The sequence below is a fragment of the Rhodnius prolixus genome, unplaced genomic scaffold, assembly GCF_049639745.1.
Source record: "Rhodnius prolixus isolate KJV_2025 unplaced genomic scaffold, Rpr scaffold_13, whole genome shotgun sequence".
Taxonomy (NCBI): domain Eukaryota; kingdom Metazoa; phylum Arthropoda; class Insecta; order Hemiptera; family Reduviidae; genus Rhodnius; species Rhodnius prolixus.
In genome coordinates, this window is record NW_027411583.1 from 3,953,331 (window position 1) to 3,968,126 (window position 14,796).

A 14,796-nucleotide genomic window follows, 5' to 3' on the forward strand; every position below is an offset into this window, starting at 1 on the left:
GAAAATGAATTTCTGTAGAAAACTTTTCCAAATAAAAGTGGCAGGACTTAGTGAAGTTTCAGAAACATGTTTAAATGAAATAGTTATTTTCGAAATGATTAATTACTTCTTTTTTTTAAATTTATTTGGTTATTTACAATCTGTATAATATAATAAACAATAAGTAAATAGGGAGAATGAAGGATAAATGGATGCGTGAATGGCAGGAGGAAAGAAACTGCCCAGCGGTAGCTCTATCTACAGGATATGATTTTTAGGCCTTCAGACTGCGAGGAAGTCGCGGAGCCACTGGCGATTCAGTCGGCGAGGAGTATTAGGGATGTCAGAGGAAGCGAGAGACAGTACGAGAGGATTAGAGCTAGTCGAGAGAGCAGTATGGAATTTTTGATATTTCGTCTTAGCCAGTTGGTCAATGAAGGGAATGTTGAGGTCGTTGTGAAGAGTAAGAATAGTCACCGTAGAAAGAAGCGTCAGCTATGTTTAGGCATTTTTAAACTGTCCGTATGTTTTGTAGGTTTGGCTGAATCCTACAGCTCTAGTCCGTAAGTCTACATACGTTTGAGTTCAATGGGTAATTTGGAGCGACGTCCAAGAAGTCTGTAAAGGCAGTTTCGCACGTTTTGTCATTGTTTGTCTTTTAAGTCTAGTGTGTGGGTTCCACGTGAGTCGCTTGTCTATGTAGAGCCCCAAGGTAGCGCACCAGATCTGTACACTGTTGAAGAGGACAGGTGGACAGGAGCCCCGCCGGAGAGTAAACGTGGCTTGCTGGCATTTCTGTGGGTTCCATTTTAATCCGCCACTTCTTTGCCCAGGATTCTATTTTATGTAAGTGTGTCTGTAACTTGTACGAAGCTGATGTAGGATGTGTACTTGTGGCTAGTTTGGCTGTATCGTCTGCATATGTACAGAGTAGTGTAGAGGGTATGTCTGATGTGTATACTGTGTAGAGAACGGGACCAAGTAGACTCCCCTGCGGCACTCCCGCCCCCACTGTCGAGAAAAAAGAAAATTGCTGACCTAGTACTTACTTGAGATGATTAATTACTAAAACACGATTTTGGTAAATAAGAACTTCTAGTGTGATACGATTTTAATTGAAATCATTCAATCAAATGGTGATACAAATCGATTTTTTTTTTTTTGTTTACTTCCGTTTTGGGTTCCAATTATTTCGGAAAAACCATTTCCTGCAAGTGGTAAAAAGTGGGGAGACTGAATTTGTGTTAAAACAAGAAAAAAAACTCGTCACAGTAGCCGAGCGGTTATAGGCTAGACCCGCAATGCTAGCATGTATTGTTGGTTTAGTGGGTTCGATCTAGTAGACCTAGGATTTTATTTAATGCGGTTAAAAATTACAGAAAAAGTGGTAAACTTAGACGTAAAGTCCACCTAAAAAAAAATAGGCGCATTACTAGGTTTTAATTTTTTGTACACGAAATTTTTAAATACTCTATAAATTATTAAAAAATTTTAATTGAATTGTCTTTTGAAATGTTTACTGAATGAAACCAGGCAACAAGTGTTAGCATAGTGGAGATCACATCAATTTATTAGTCAGTAATAAGTTACAACAGCCTTGAAAATTGTGTCATTATCATTGTGAAGGTTCTACACACGCCACACATTCATGCGCACAAAATTAGAGGTCAACTTGTATCATTAACTCTTATCTTAATCCAACTAGCTTTATTAGAAAATTAAAAAAAAAAATAAGAAAAGCACCCAGTAAGAGCCCCTTAACAAATAGCCTATTTTCAAATTTCAATGCAAATGTGTAATAATGTTGGCTTAATGGTTAATATGAGTAATTTACAGTAAAGTATGTTAGGAGGTTATAGGCTAGACCCGCAAAGCTAAGATGTATTGCGGTACTAGTCTAACCCCTTGGATTTTATTTAATTGTTAATAATAGTTATTTATTTAACAAGTGCGGAAAGTAGTACTTTTCCTCACACGAGGCAGGGTTTGCACGCACGAGCAAGCGAAGCGAGGCGAGTGCAAGTGCAAATTGCCGAGTGTGATGAAAATACTTTACACTCGAGTTAAATATTATATTTTTTCTGCAACCATTAGGGTTATTAATTAAAAAAAAAAAAAACTAAACAGGAATCACTAGAATCCATTTTAAATTTCTATAAGGTAACACTATAACCTTTTTAACTGTTATAATTAAAAATATCTAATTATTTATTAATTTTTTTTTTTTTTTTTTTTTTTTTGGCGCATCAACATCTGAGGTTATTAGCGCCCGGAGCTTTTTCCAGTGCACTGCCGGCCTCCGGACAGTGTTCTCTCGTTACAGACAACACTGTCCATCACCGGACAGTGAGCTGTAAGAAGCTCCTAGGAAGAGAAAATCTAAGGGTCAGCTGCTGGAAGTATTATTTTTATTTCTATATTCCTTTCAATTTTTATTTTATTTTTTAATATTCGTTTTTTGTTTATTTAGATAAAATAAATTTAAATAAGCTTATTAAAGTTTTACAGAAAATATTTAATAACAAAACTTCTTATACCAAGGAAGCACAATAAAGTTTTTCCACTCACTAGTGAGGAAAGTGACACTAATGGGAATTTTTCCCCACTAGTGAGGTAAAGTTGGGCATTACACAGCTGATTTTAATTGAGTAATGAGAAAATTCCTACATGGTTGCAGAAAAAAGAAATTTACAGTAAAGTATGTTTGCTAGTCGCCTCCGTCCACGACACCTAATTGGAGTTGGACTTAAATCCTGCCTGAAAAAGTAGGCAATTACTTTACTTTACTACTTTACAGCTAGCTAACTATTCTTTTTAAATAACAATATCCGTTAAGATAGGCTATAGATAAGTAGTTAACAGACTAGATTCCCACCCAGAGATCCCGGGTTCGAATCCAGTTATCCGACCTTAGATTTTTTTATTCCTAGGGAGCTTCTGTGTTGGACAGTATCGTTTGTAACGAGAGGACAACTGTAGGCCCAACAGTACACTAGGAAAAAAAACTTTAGGCTACGATAAGCTCAAATGTTGACGGACCAAACTCAAAAAAATCCTCAATTTTATCCGGGTCTGGCACGCATGTTTGTGGTATCCCTGGACCATTTTTGGTCCTTCAACCCTCATCAGTTTGGTGAATAGATTTCACCTACACTTACGTCGTCACCATCTCGCAGTACACTTCCTTTATCATATCCACAAAGTATCTATTAGGTAGAATTTGTTCGACAAGAGCGATATGCCAACGTCTCGTCTTTGAGCTTGACACATCCAGGAGAGAACCCGATCTACAGAACGCTCTTGCCAAAAAAAGAAGGTGATAAGTTGTCACTCTTTGCCATTTTGAGTGTGATGACCTAAAAAATCAAATTGTCGCAATCACACTATCAATAAAAGATTGTAAGTCAGTTTGTGCTCTAATTTACCCAAAATTTTAATAATAATGAAACTACTGATTGTAACCAACCATCTTAGCCATGGATATCATGTATCATACTTTCCTTATTTTGATAAGATGTATTAAAATTAATTTCTATATTTCCAGGTGCTGTTGCAGAAGTGTGCCGGAACAGATTTTTTAACGCGAGTGCTTTTTTTTTTTTGGATTTACTAAAAAAGTTTATTTTTTAACTGGTGCACTAAATAAGAAGTAATTCGGGTATTCCAAATTCCGCAAAATAAAGTTAATACTTAAATCGTACATTTTTATTGAAGTAAATGATCTTTAAACTGTGTCAAGTGTCCAGTGAGGAGAATCATCAGACTACCCTGTCATCGATGGATATGTGACTGCAAGAGATGGTTACATATCCCGTCCGACAGCTAAACCAGGTAGGGCGAGGAATGTAGTGGTCATATCTATGCTGATGTTTGCCTTGCTAGGGTATCGTCGTCTTCAGCAATCTACTACGTTACAATGTAACCTTCTGCATGATAATAATATTATTCCATTTTTGTTAGCATGTTTGCTAACAAAAATGGAATTACTATTATTGAGAGCATTTATATGGCCACTATGATATCCTCCTTCGGAACTTCCAGTCCAAGTAGAGCTGAGTCGGTTAGTCCATGTTTTGTCTGTATTTTTGGTTGATATAAAATAATGTTTGTTTTTCCCTTTGAATCACAGGTTTTTCTTTTCAAATGAAGCCTATAATAAACTCTTAAATTCTAAGATAATTTACAATTTTTTTTTCTTTTCAGATGGCGCTGTAATATTTTAGGGACTTTTAGGGCGGGATTTTTGTTTTTATTTTTCTTAAATTTGTTTAGAATATTTTGACCAGTGCGAACAAACACTTCGGGTATTCAAAATTCCGTAAGAAACTTAGTGCAAAATAGTAAATTAAAATAAATTGTTTTGAAACTGCTTCTATCGTACCTACTAAGGGGACCAAGTGACTTCGAAGATCGAAGAATCGATTGGTGGCTCATTAATGGATTAATAACAGATATTCGTAAGTTTATTTTTTTGGATTGGTTTTTTATTAATACATGCCATTCCTTTGCTTACTGAGGATTGGTTGCCTTTATTTTATCTAATATTTATTAGAAATACATTTTTATATTTAATCGCAGAGCGTAAATCCGGTAGGCCACACTCTCACGACTTATATACAATAATATTTTATAGCTTAATGTCAACAGCTGTGTCAAAGGAAATTCGCTTGGCACAAGTTTAATTTTTAAATAAAATAATAATTAGTTAATTATTAAAAAATTACCATTTTTAAACATATTTTCGTATTTTCAAAATGGCGTACATATAATATAAACAAAAATATACACATTTCCTTTTTCAATCGGTCACGTGATTTAATTTTAATTCAAGTCCTTGATTTGTGTGATAAAACATTCTATTGTCATTGTTCTTTTTGAATTTCAATTTATGAAAGAGAGACTCTAGAACTATTATATATATGATAGTTAGCCATCAAATTACCTGTGGCTGTCAGCAGTGAGAAGTTCAGTAAAGAAAACCGTTTGAAATTTCCCCCCAAAAAAATTATTTATTTTTTTAACCAAAAATTAGAAAAATCGTAAGGGTTTTTCATTTATCGCGTTGTTTTTGTTTTTAATCCGTGGCTGAGAAGGATTATTTCCTGTATTTTTGTATTTATTTAAATTTATTCTCTTATCAAAAATACAAATTTTTGGATTGCGAATGATGGTCTGAATAATGTCTGATAGTGACAAATTTAGATAATGAAATAGTAAAAATAGAAACGTTTATTTTATATTGTATAACTTGATTTAAACTGAGTCGCATTCTGATACAGGGGTTCAATTCCCAGTCTAGAGCTTAGATTTTTTTTTTTTTTAATGTTTTAATGAGAAATTTATAGTAAAATTTGTTAGCTAGTCGCTTCCGCCTACGTCACACACTAATTTGGTATTCGGGTCGTATAAGGCCTGCCTAAAAAAAAAAAAAAAAAATAGGCATAACCGTCTCTAAGCTTAGTATCTACTTGTTGTTCATTCATTTTGGTGACTGATTCATAGTTTCAATAGGATGAAAAAAATAATTGCCATTTCAGTCCGTGATACATTTATTCTGCCGAGCTTTTCGACCTAGGGACTAGGATCATCTTCAGGGCTAGTTTACGAAGTAATATTTTACATTACAGGGTTTGCTGTGTCTTCTGTCTTGTCTGTTCATGGACTGAGTGAGTGTAATATATGTTAGGTTGTGTGGAAGTCAGTGTTGCCAATTGTCAAGTATTTTGTAGTAAGTTTAGCGTATATGTTGTTTAAATTGTTCGAGTCTGAAATTTAAACTGTTTTCTGTCTTAAGTTACAGCAATGTTCACAGGAGCCCGACACCTCGAGCTGACTCCGCAGAATCACATTAATATATACACTTAGTTTTCCCACATTACTCTCTTATGCTCTTATGCCGCTTATGCTCATGTTCTGATGTTCTCTTAATATTTTTTCACGCTCTCCTGCAATTGTATTCTTGTCAAACCCTCCGAGCTGTTAACATCTAATTTTGCTGTTAAATAAATTTTTTTTTAAAAAGCTCTTCTCTCTTTCAAATATCATAACTTTAGATATGTATATCATTTCCATTTAATAGAATTAGGGAATGCTTTTAGAACCGGTAATACCGGCAAAATACCGGTATTAGTATTATTATAAAAAATGTAAACAAAATTAAAATTTACTTACTATACGTATATTATAATTATTACAAATGAATGTGATCTCTCACGTGGAATACACATGACATGAAAATGAGCGGGAAGATGCCATCCCCACCATATCAAGAGTACAGCTGTAATGGTTGGCTGCGAGACAGAGACAGAAAAAAAAAAAAGACGATCCAGTCAGTTACAGATCCGTGATTAAGCGGTTTAGAGATTAACGGATGAGGTCACCAACAACTATTTGTTCAAAATTATTCGACTATTGAATGATTAAATTATGATAGAAGTTGAAATTGTTTCGATGGTACACCAAACCTCATGGCATTTTGCAAAAATGGTTTTTTGAAAACAGTGTTGTAACCAAGTATTTTGTTCAAAATTAACGTAACTTTTGGAGCAACTGTCGACAAATTTCTGGAGAGACTTTAGAATCTGTTATGTTCCAGTCTTTATAAATCTTGTTGTGAATAACATGTTAGTTATTTGACGGGTTAACGTCGCGTGGTAGTGCCCACTTTTGGTACTGTCAACATGAAATATAGTTAGACTTAAACAAAGTTCTGGCCCTGCCAGAATACTTTATTAATTTTAAAGTATAATAAACAATTAATTGAAATATTCCTCCCCCCCAAAAAAAAAGACATTTGGGGCTGTGACAGGGGTTAACAATAAATTGCGTAAATTTAACGACAATATTTATGATAATTAAGTATAATATGGGTGTTTAGTTAGAAAACCTTACAACGTAGAAAAACTGTGTCGATAGATAAACTACCTTATCTTTGCTCTTCAATGTCACCAATTCTTCTCCAAATTTTAAGGTCAAAATAACACTAACACATAAACCATACAGTGAATAAATATTTACCACTAATTATTAACAACGTTAGTTAACAAGCAGCATTATTTTCTTGAACTAGTTGCCTACGTGAGGATACATCACGTCACCGACCGTCACCATAACCTTCATACAACCTTGCCACTGTTCAACATGCAACTAAACTAAACATTTTTTTTTCCAGTTCTACCAACTTAAGCTCTCTCTTCTTCCCATCTCAACCCCCACCCTCCAAACACACAGAGAGAACTCCCTCTTACATTCTTTACTTCCAAACATGGATATAAAATGTTTGGTCTTCTTCAAATATATTAGTTACATAGCCCACAATAATGGCTAAATGTTGGGTGTAATTTTCGCATTATATCTTTACCATTCTGGGCAGTAATTATTGTTTTCACTGCGTATCCACAGAATTGTCTGGAATATTTTGTGTCCTTGGCCCTGGGGAAAAGATATTATCTTCTTTGGAAATATTTTAGTCACGAATAGAACAAGTAAAGCGGTTAATTAATGCTTATTATTTCAGGCAAGCTATGAATGTCTAACTACCAAATTAGGACAGAAGCGACTAACAAACATACTTTACTATAAATTTCTCATATTAACTATTAAATAAAATGCAAACACTAGACCGGGGATCGAACCTACTAAACCAACAATACATCTTAGATTTGCGGGGTCTCGCCTCTTACCTCTCGGCTACCGCGGGGCCTTCCAAATAGTACTATAAACTTTTATTCTATTCAGCCCTTTAGCCTTAAATAGCTACTTAAATCTTTTAATGGCTGCCTTATTCAACGATATCACCTTCGTCTCTTAAAAGGAAGTACAGAAATTATATTATATAATATATACTACATATATTGGATGCCCCTTAAGTTAGAAGCATTGAAATACTAATATGTAACGCCACCTGTATATAAATATAAGTTAGTAGAGAAGTAGCCCAAGGACGGTTAGCTTGAGACGGTCTCATGCCTTGGGGTCGGTGAAGGTTCTAAACTAATAAGACTGTCTCACTTCTAGAGAAAGACAGAGAAAAGCTACTCCGGTATTCTGAGGTAGCATTCTTTCTATGTACCCAACAAAAACATCATTTTCTTGTAAATACAAAAACAAGTAATGTACCCCAAAATTTAAGAATATAAAGGAAACAAAGTCACTTTATTAAAAAAAAAAAACTCCACCACAGCGCAGTAGATAAACGTGATTGAACTTACTCCCAAACAAATTCTTACCTCGAGATAATCATTTATAAATTCGTTTTTTGTCCTGCAGTGTAATAGCTGTGAATGTCTTGGATACAACAACATAGTTTGCAAATGATTCAACAGTTTCTTGAATTGAGTAACCACAATGTTTGCCCAAATAATTCATCGTTTAATTTATAAACTTTTTCATAACTTGTTCAAATCAGAACAAAAACTTCCTTTTAGAAAGATTATAAAACGTTTAGATCGAGGGTTCCCAGTCATCCGACGTAATCGCGACCCAATAACTCTATCCCAATAATTTGCCAAACTATTTATGGAAATTCATATGTCTAGCCTCAGAAAGGACCTAGAATAAATATTTATTACAATAAATATATACATAAAATAAATACAGAAGTGTAAATGTACTATACATTTCAACCTTCTAAACTAAGTGAAGTAAGAGAAAAGTTAGGTGAGGAGGATTGGAATGCAGGGAAAAAAGGAGAGGAAAAACCTGCAGCTAGTGTAGAAAGTTAGAGGAGTATCTGCTTTAGTCTTCTGTGTCTGTCTGTTGTAGAAGGATCTGTAGGAGGCTATGTCGCGGCATAGTGGATTGGGATGGCAGCCTAGGATGGAAAGGAGTTTTTTTGGATATAGCAGTGTACGGGAATAATGGACACAGTCTCCGTGGAGTGAGTCAATTCTAGTGCGTCGTGGAGAGTCTGTTACGAGTCTCAGAAATTTGTTCTATGTTGTCCTGAGGTTTCTTGATGTTGCTACTACAGGCCCCAGGCGGAGCAGGTGTAGAGCAATATCGGCCTAATGACTACTTTGTAAAGGAGTAGTTTGTTAGTCATTTTGGAGTCACGTGAGAAAAGAGGAAATAACAATCGTGTAGTCCAGTTTGCCTGAGTTTACTTTGTCCTGAACGTGCTTAGTGAAAGCTAGTTTTGTTGTCCAAAGTTAGCCCTAAGTACTTCACGTGGGTAGACCACGGAATGAGAGTATTACGCGGGTCGTTTGAAAAGTCCGTGCAAAAATAAAAACTACTTAATTTTTTGGGGTAAACCTTTTTTATTTTTCAACATGTCTCCTTTTAGGCTTATACACTTCGTCCAACGCTGCTCTAGTTTGTTGATCCCTTCCGAATAATAGGATTTGTCCAAGTCTGAAAAATAGCCATTCGTTTCTGCAATCACCTTCTCGTTTGAATAAAATCTTTTTCCCGCCAGCCATTTCTTCATATTGGGGAACAAATAGTAGTCCGAGGGAGCCAAGTCTGGAGAATAGGGGGGATGTGAAACGAGTTGGAACCCTATTTCCATTAATTTTGCGACCACAACTGCTGAGGTGTGAGCTGGTGCGTTGTCGTGATGGAAAAGGACTTTTTTGTGGGCCAATCGTGGGCGTTTTTCTTGCAGCTCGGTTTTCAAACGGTCCAATAACGATGAATAATATGCACCTGTAATAGTTTTACCCTTTTCCAGATAGTCGATGAGGATTATTCCTTGCGAATCCCAAAAGACAGTCGCCATAATCTTTCCGGCCGAAGGAACGGTCTTCGCCTTTTTTGGCGCAGATTCCCACTTGGTAACCCATTGTTTAGATTGTTCTTTGGTCTCAGGAGTGTAGTGATGTATCCATGTTTCATCCACAGTGATGAAACGACGCTTAAAGTCCTGCGGATTCTTCTGGAACAGCTGCAAACCGTCCTTGCAACACTTCACACGATTTCGTTTTTGGTCAAGCGTGAGTAATCGCGGCACCTATCTTGCGGATAGCTTTGTCATGTCCAAATGTTGATGCAAAATATTATGTACCCGTTCATTCGAGATGCCCACAGCACTAGCAATCTCACGCACCTTCACTCTTCTGTCATCCATCACCATATCATGGATTTTATCAATGATTTCTGGAGTAGTAACCTCAACAGGGCGTCCAGAACGTTCAGCGTCACTTGTGCCCATATGGCCACTCCGAAAATTTTGAAACCACTTATAAACTGTTCTAATCGAAGGTGAAGAGTCACCATAATGTTTATCAAGCTTCTCTTTAGTCTCCTGAGGCGTTTTGCCTTTCATAAAGTAGTGTTTAATCAACAAACGAAATTCTTTTTCGTCCATTTTTTGAAAATCACTCTACTTCCTCGATTCAAACGAATGCCAAACACAAAGAAATAGACCGATCTGGCTGAAACTTGGTGTGTGTTCTTCCAAGAGATGCTACTAACTAAACATAACCTCGATACGCGTCAGTAGTGCTATCTCTCTGACTTTGCACGAACTTTTCAAACGACCCTCGTACATGGGAGAACAGTGCATTTCTACGTTTAGGAAGAGCGAATACACTTCTCACGCCTGCATTTTAAGAATAGACACTACAATAATCTTTGACAGCTGCTTTTAAGCCAGGATTGTTTTGTTGATCCGTTCTCGCGATTAACCAAAAAAGCAATCTCGCTTTTACCAGAATGTGGCAACCCTGAACCCCGAATATTTACAAGTCTCAATTGTATTCTCTTATCAAAAAACAACTATTGACATATTACTTAAGCGACAATTTCGTCATTATTGCTAATTAAATATTTAATATCAAAATAAATTGATTCGAGAGAATATTTAATCAAAACTGTACTCAAAATATACGATTCAAAAGTTAGTATAATTTTTAAAACAAGATTTCGATTTAATTTACTAATTTTTTTCTCTCACTGTAATCCAAACGTCGTCATTTAGTCTCCTTGATGTTTATCACTTTTAATTGTCATGGCAATGAAGTGGCATATTTAATTTAGCGTTGTCATTTTTCAGCACAATTACTAGAACTATTTACTTTTTACATCACATCTCTTTCTCGTAGACTAAATCATTTACAAAAGTTTAAATAACGTTTTCATTTCAGAGTATAATTACTTAAGACGCTCCTTCTTCAACTGGTAAATTTTTAAAGCTTTGTTTTCTCCCACGTAATATGTTAGTAAAGTAAAAAGTAAAGTACAGTAACGGCTTTGTTTTCAGGCAGGCTGTACATTCAACTACCAAATTAGGTGTCGTGGACGGAGGCGACTAGCAAACGTACTTTACTATAAATTTCTCATATTAACCATTAAATAAAATCCAAAGCCTAGACCTGGAATCGAACCCACCAAACCAACATCTCCTAGCTTTGCGGGTCTAGCCTAAAATCGCTTGGCTAGAGTGGCACCTTTTACTTAATATGAATGAATTCAATGAATTGGAAATCCTTTATCTGACCCCTAAAATAAGAAGAGGTAACTTTCTTGAGACTCAGTTAAGGAAGTGAAGTAATCTTCAGGATTGACTCTTCAATTGGAAAACGCCCCCTTTTTATCCGGAATTTTTTGTAACTATTCTCTAAATAGTAATGAATTTATTCAATCACATGTCAAGGAAAGGAAGAAGCTTTCAATGGTTATTGTACTGGATTCCCACGCGGAGATCCTAGGTTAGAATCCTGCTGCTGACCCTTAGATTCATATGGCTCACTACTCGGCTATGGACAGAATCGCATATGGCAGACCATTAAAAAAAAGTACTGGGCGCCAATTGATATTGACTTGCCACGGTAGCCGAGCTGTTAAGAGGCGAGACCTGTAAAGCTAAGATGTATTGGGTTCGATTCCCGGTCTTAGGCCTTGGATTTTATTTAATGGTTAATATGAGAAATTTATAGTAAAGTATGTTTGCTAGTCGCCTCCGTCCACGACACCTAATTTGGTAGTTGGACGTAAAGTCCGCCTGAAAAAATGACTGAAAAAGCAGGTTATGTAGTCGTACATTATACTTTTTATAAAACTTCAAAAGAATGTTTAACTTATCTCTCCTCCAAAACTGCTTATGAAGCATCTTGAAGAGAAAATAAACCAAAATTGTAGAAGTATTGTGACGTATGCACAATAATTGAAGAAAAATCGATGGAGTTAAAAAAGAATTTTTTTTTTTAAATCAATAGGCACTTCCGGTTTAATTTGTTGTTTAAAAGCTTATTTACAGAATTCGATCGAGGCACCGAAGTTTTCTATTACTTCCGTTTTTGAATTTTAGTGCGCACATACATGAACACTGACAGACACACACACAAAAAGAGATAGACCAATAAATAGAAAACACTTTTGGAATTCGCGGTTTGGTTAATTACCGATTAATTCTTATTTTTACAACTTCGTAGTGTTATGCAATTAATATACTTATTGTTATGTAGTATGCTACCTTTAATTAGACCTTACTCTGTGAAGGGAGAACCTCAATAGAAAGCGTGCTTATAAGAAATATTCAACTAATTATATCTAGAAAAATGTCTAAAGCAAAATGGCGACATTTAGCTACATTATATGGTACAAAATAAAAATCCAGACTGGATTATATAAGAAAACTTCTTGGTAAAAAACAACAGTGAAAGGAGATGACGTAGAGGTTTAAAGATGGCCAAACGAAGTGACAATAATTTCGTTCTGAATACTACTTTTTCTCATTTAATAGTTTACTTACAGTGGTCAAAAAAAAGTATTCATACACTAAGTTTTTTGACTTTATCTACTGAACTTTTGATTCTAGGATGACTACTTGTTCAGCACTGAAATCGAAGATAGTAACAATGAATTTAATGCACTCTATTTTTTTAGTAAACATAAAGAATTGATTAAAAAGCAGAAAAATAATTTATTGTACGCAAAATAAGTATTCATACACTCAGTCTGAATGTTATAATTAACGCAAAACTAAAGACCTAATATTTTGTACGCAATCCCTTTGCATTTATTATTGCCTGAAGCCTCCTTGGCTTAGATTCCACCAGGTTTAGTGTCTCTTGAGATATGTTTACTGCCCATGATTTCTTTAAATTGGTTATGAGCTCTTTTCTGGAAGAACATTTCAATTTTCGAATTTTCTGCTCCAAATAAGACCATAAATTTTCAATAGGGTTTATATACGGAGACTGTGGAGGGGGTGAGAAGTTGTTCTCTGGGCATTACAAAGCAGCCATTCCTTAGTTTTTTTTGGGGCTGTATGTTTAGGATCGTTATCCTGTTGAAAGGAATCATGGGCAGAAATCACATCTCAAGAGACACTAAACCTGGTGGAATCTATGCCAAGGTGGCTTCAGGCAATAACAAATGCAAAGGGATTGTTTACAAAATATTAGGTCTTTAGTTTTGCGTTAATTATAACATCCAGACTGAGTGTATGAATACTTATTTTGCATACAATAAATTATTTTTCTGCTTTTTAATCAACTCTTTATGTTTATAAAAGAAAATGAGAGCATTAAATTCGTTGTTACTATCTTCGATTTCAGTGCTGAAGAAATAGTCATCCTAGAAACAAAAGTTCTGTAGATAAAGTAAAAAAAACCTAGTGTATGAACACTTTTTTTGACCACTGAAGTTGTAATCAACGCATTAATTGCGTTATAAGTAACAAGGATAAAATATAATGTCTACAATATACTGAAAAGTGGGGAAATTACCCTGTGGTAACACTCCGAGAACAGGAGATGGTGTTGCCTTCGTCTTACAAGACTCCTAGAAGTGTTTCTACAGGAAGGAGTGTCCTGGAAGAAATGTCTTGGTAAATACTACAATAAATCTGCTGAGGATACTTGCAGACACTCTTTCACTATAGTTCTCGAACTATCGAATTAAAAGAACATTTTAATACCCTAGGAAATGCCAAAAATGAATTGGGCCATCCCCCCAAAAATGATTCAAATCAGATCTTTTCATCTAAATGAAAAGTTTTGAGGAAATGTAGCAGGAGGCATTTACGAAATATCTCAAAAAAAAAATTGAGAAAAATTCAACTTTTAAGTAGTTTTTCCGGTTCTTTTCGAAATATATACGACTCAGAAATGTATTGTATTTTGACTTTTAACCATCTTTTATGAACCTTTATATAAAAGTGCCTAGTGTAAGAAGTTGAAAAGAAAAAATATAAATTTTCCCTATTGGAATACACAATAAAATGTTTGTTAAGAAGTTGTTAACACTCAAAAGTTTAGTAATCACCAAAATTGAAATGTACAGTACCACAATAGACAAAAAAAACTGGGTGTCATACTTACCTTTAAAACTAGAAATGGGCTTCACAATAATTATTGGGTTTTCCCTGAAAGTAAAAGGTCAAAAGCAATAGATCTGCAAATGTTTCAGGCTGCTTCTACTTTCTCTAAAAAACGTTCATTGAAGAAAGAAAGGAAATATTTCTAGAAAATAAATTGAAAAGTAAAGCCTCTTGATTTATGGATCGATAAATATAGGGAATAATCTGGATTAATTCTTCACGCCAGATATAGAGGATTTTGAATGCTTCTATTAAAGCTAAATGATTCCTAGTGATGTAGATTTTCTATAATCCAAAAATTAAGATATAGTTAACATTATTAGTGAACTTTTCTTAATAAAATGATAAATTATTTCTGTAATTTTAAATCACCACTCCACATAAAACCGTTTTTCAAAAATTTAAAAAAATAAAATGTTTAAAATACTCCCATTATGGAGAATAAGAAAACCCACTGCTCCTCAGATAAACCTAAATCTGGACTGTTCTTTTTTGCGTCGAAAATTTGACGGGCGATTTGTTTACTTACCCACATACTCAGGTGTAAAGAG

At 34.9% G+C, this 14,796-nt stretch overlaps 1 protein-coding gene across 4 annotated transcripts in view; it reads right to left on the reverse strand.

Annotated features, from left to right (window-relative positions):
• The window catches only part of Cpr (Cytochrome P450 reductase), a 79,651-nt gene that overhangs the window by 27,981 nt on the left and 36,874 nt on the right, over positions 1-14,796 (reverse strand). The window contains exon 1 of one of the 4 annotated variants that reach the window (XM_074115397.1): positions 6,904-7,140. The exons of 2 other annotated variants lie outside the window; for them this stretch is intronic. The gene's annotated coding sequence lies outside the window, so the exon portion shown is untranslated. Of the gene's footprint in view, positions 1-6,903; positions 7,141-14,796 lie in introns of those variants that run through there. One more of the 4 variants, XM_074115396.1, reaches the window with a different exon arrangement.